General features: G+C 46.7%; 1 pseudogene; it reads right to left on the bottom strand.

Annotated features, from left to right (window-relative positions):
• Positions 1-3,526: 3,526 nt before the first annotated feature.
• On the bottom strand, positions 3,527-4,147 carry LOC144762498 (deoxyuridine 5'-triphosphate nucleotidohydrolase pseudogene; annotated as a pseudogene).
• Between the last annotated feature and the right edge of the window lie 221 nt (positions 4,148-4,368).

Genomic DNA, 4,368 nt, shown 5'->3' with positions numbered 1-4,368 from the left:
CTACCTGGTGGCCCGCTCCCTCAACCTTCCTGTTCCTCTTACTGTTGTCCTTGTCTACCGTCCCCCTCAACCTATGCCTTCTTTTGTAGCTTCCCTTCAGGACCTTTTGGCCACCTTGGTGGTCAATAACTCCTCAGTCCTACTGCTCGGTGACTTTAACTTCTGGCTGGGTGATCCTAGGGAAGATCTTCCCTCTAAAGACTTTTCTGCCACTCTCCAATGTTTGAATCTCACATCCTATGTTACAGTTCCCACCCATGTTCAAGGCCACATCCTAGATCAAATCTGGTCCTCCTGTCCTCTTGTTTCACCTCCTTCTATATCTCCCTGCATCTGGTCGGATCACTTCATTATTTCCTTTTCTATTCACCTGGGTGTGGTCGACAAGCCCTCCCTTCCTAAAAATATCTCAGCCCGCAACTGGAATCACACTGACTTTGACTCTCTTTCATGTTCTTTGGCTTCATCTGCCCCTGACCTCACTGATCTCCCCCTCGAATCTCAGGCCAATGCCATCAGCACATGGCTATCTTCTTCGTGTGACCTAGTGGCCCCGCTCAGAAAGATCAAAGCGGTTCGCCCCTATGATTCGCACAAATGGTTCTCTCCAGAGCTCAAAGCGCTAAAATTCGACCTTAGACGGTCGGAACGTCTCTGAAGACGGAAGTACTGCCCCTCTCTGCGTGCCAAATACAAACAACTTCTCATCGAATACAAAAAAACAATTTTAGCGGCCAAAACCTCCTATTTCACGGAGAGAGTAGCTCTCTCCGCTAACAAATCCCGTGAAATCTTCTCTTTGGTTCACAATCTTGCCACTTCCGATCGTTCCTCCCTCAGTTTGGTTCCCTCTCAGTGCCTCTGTTTGTCACTCAATGACTTTTTCATTGACAAGATTGTGAAGATTAAAGCTAACATTCCCACTGTGCCTCAACCCAGCCCCACCCTTCCCCTCACCCCTCCCTTGTCCTCCTTTGCTTTTTCCCCCCTATTTCCCCTGACTTATTCTTTAAATATCTACTCAAAGTCAAGTCGGGCTCTCCCGCGGACTGTGCACCGGCACGCATTCTCAAAACTCTCTTCACTAACTGTCCTGCTCCCCCTCTAGCCCTACTCAATTCTTCTTTGGCTCTCAGTTCTGTTCCCTTATCTTTTAAATCCGCAATCGTTCCTCCCATTCTAAAAAAAACTGGTTTGGATCCTTCTCTCCCCTCCAACTTCCGACCTATTTCCCTTCTTCCCTACCTCAGCAAGATCGTTGAGGCCCATGTTACCACCTGCCTCTCCTCGTATATCGAGGAGAACGGCCTTTTGGCGTCCCACCAGGCGGGCTTCCGCCCGGGCCACTCCACGGAGGCAGTGGTCCTCGCGGTTTTGGACGAACTCAAGGGGAAAGCTGACTCTAACCTTCCTCAAGCCTTGGTCCTTCTCAATTTGTCCGCTGCGTTTGACACGGTTGACCACTCCATTCTTCTCGACCGTGTCGGCGCAGCGGGCATTCAGGGCGCGGCCCTATCTTGGCTCGCGTCCTTTCTTCGGGATAGGTCCCAGGCTGTTCACCTTTCTGGTTTCTCTGCCCCTCCCCGCCCGGTCACCTGTGGTGTGCCCCAAGGTTCCTCCCTTTCCCCCCTTCTCTTCAATCTTTATATCCATCCCCTCATTTCTTCCCTTCTTGAGCTGGGGGTCTCTGTGTACAATTACGCCGATGACCTCCAGCTCATTTTCGATCTTTCTTCCCCGGACTCTCTTTCTAAATTTCGTTCCACCTTAACCTTCATTTCCGAGTGGATGAGTGCTAACCATCTTAAGCTCAACCCTGACAAAACGGAACTTGTCCTCACTGGTGGTCCCTCTAACCCTTGGTCCCCTGCACATTGGCCCCTTTCTTTTGGCCTCCCCCCCTCACCTGCCTCCTCTGTTCGCACCCTCGGCATTAAAGTCAGTCATGACTTATCCATGCATAGTCAGATCAGTTCCGTCGTGTCTTCTTGTTTTTTATCCCTCCGCCTCATCCGGAAAATCTTGCGATTTTTCTCCATTGACGCACTCAAAACCATAGTCATGGCTTTAGTCATCTCCCGCCTTGACTATGGGAATGGCCTGTACGTGGGCATACCCGCCTACGAAATTCGCCGGCTCCAGGCCATCCAAAATCAGGCTGCTCGCCTCATTTTGTCCCTTCCCAAATCCTCCCATATCACCTCCGCTCTCAAATCCCTTCACTGGCTTCCTATTCGTTTTAGATCCTTCTTTAAACTGGCTTGCTTAGCCTTTCGGGCTCATTCTCGCTCTGCTCCCTCCTTCCTCACTTCTCTCATCTCCTCTCACGCCCCCAGTCGCACCCTTCGTTCCTCCTCCCTCTCTCTCTTACACATCCCCCGCTTTCGCAAATCCAGAACGGGAGGCACTCGGTTCTCGGTCCTTGCCCCCCAGTTCTGGAATAGCCTCCCACTTTCTATTCGCTCCATTCCCATTTACACTCACTTCCGTAAGGCCCTTAAAACTTTCCTTTTTTCTCAGGCATTCCCTTCTTAGTTCTCCTGGTTTCCCCTTGTGAGCTCTGATCAGGTCCCCAGCGCCAGGAAGCCGATTGGTCGCAGTGCGCTTTATTAAATATTTTTTTTCATTTCATTTCAATGCAGAAACACCTACAATAGAAAAAGCTAAACTAAGATATTCAGATGCAGAGAATAAATGTAATGAGGAATCACAATTTGCTCTTAAAGATGAGGCATCACGTGTGGTTCGGGAAATCACATTAGGATGCAAGGAAAATATTAATAAACTCAATCTGGTAATAGCACAAGGACCTCCAGTAATATTTGCAGGAATATAGGGCCAAGATGTATTGCCACATGGAAATAACCATCCAGGGGGTAATAATACAGTGCGATAATGACTAGCTGTGACTACAAGACGCCTACAAGTCATATTATTTTTAACAGAAATACATGATTTAGATGTTCTAATAAAGCACAAAGTCCTTTCATGGGCTGAAAATGAAGTAACATTATTCAATCTTAATTGAACGCACTTGCCTATGATTCTGGGATCACAGGTCATGAAAAAGCAAAGATCACCTTGAGTGATATTGTAAGTTGTGATTTGAGAATTTAAAGGGGGCTGTGAATCAATCAGAACCGTACATAAAGTACAGTAATCATAGGCCGCAAAGTCACTGAAAATTACATTAGGATGAGCATCAGTTAAGTTAAAAATATGGGTAAGTGTTTCCATAGAAGCTGGGACAGCAACCAAGCAGGTCGCTAGATTATCAGTCACTGAATGCATGGGGGTCAAACAGAAGTGGTTTAAATCAGTTAATTTGTTCGCTAATATAATCCAAAAGTTCGATGAGGAATCCCACAATGCAGAAGAATGGCGTCTTCAGTCCAAGGAATTAGTCTGGTCCTGGGGGTCCTCCCGTCTCCCGGCGCAGCAAACCAAAAGGAGTCCAGCAACGACACCTCCGGCAACAGCAATCCATGCGATGGTCTAGGAGAACGGAATCAGATACAGGTATTATTCATTCTCGCAAATAACATTTATCAGCTGGAACTACATCCCAGCTATCTTGTCCTGGCCTCATTACCAGGACAGTATTGTTCTGACCTGTTGCAATAATTTCAGCCTGTTCAGGGAGATTTGTAGGCGACTGAACCCACACTCTCGCTCCGGGATTATCAGTGGAGCCAAAACCCTTTTTTCCACGAACAGTTAACAGAGTTGGTGCAGTACCTTTTTGAATCTCACCACTTAAAACAGGCATAATTATCAATTGAGCAACTCGGTCTGTTTTGTGCATCAATAAACCAGAGTCACCACTGTTTAACAGGATCACTTTAATCTCTCCTTGATAATCACTGTCAATGACACTTCCGAGCACCTGGACACCTTTTAAGGCTAAGCCAGATCTCGGGGCAATTAATCCAAAACTTCCAACAGGTATTTGAACACCAATTCCGGTATCCACAATAGTAATGTCTCCTTTCTTTAAAGTAATGGTGTTCATGGAATGCAGGTCCAGGCCTGCAGAACCTGGGGTTGCTCTACATGGAGCTAGAGCTCCAGGGGAAATCTCCCAATACATCACTGTACTCTCAATAATATTTGGTTTAGCATCAATAGCTGGAGGAAATAAACTCATTAATGGGGAATTAGAATTCAGATAAGGGCGATTATTCAGAATTAACAATGCATCAAACAAATGATCTCTCCAATTCTTAAAAGTTCCATCTGATAGCTTACGTAATTGGTCTTTCAACAAGCCATTCATTCTCTCCACAAGGCCTGCGGCCTATGGGTAATAAGGTATATGGAACACCCATTCAATGTTGTTTTCCACACAGAATTCTTGCACTAATTTAC

Source organism: Lissotriton helveticus, chromosome 6 (assembly GCF_964261635.1).
Source record: "Lissotriton helveticus chromosome 6, aLisHel1.1, whole genome shotgun sequence".
Lineage (NCBI taxonomy): Eukaryota > Metazoa > Chordata > Amphibia > Caudata > Salamandridae > Lissotriton > Lissotriton helveticus.
This window is presented reverse-complemented; position numbering and strand designations above follow the sequence as displayed.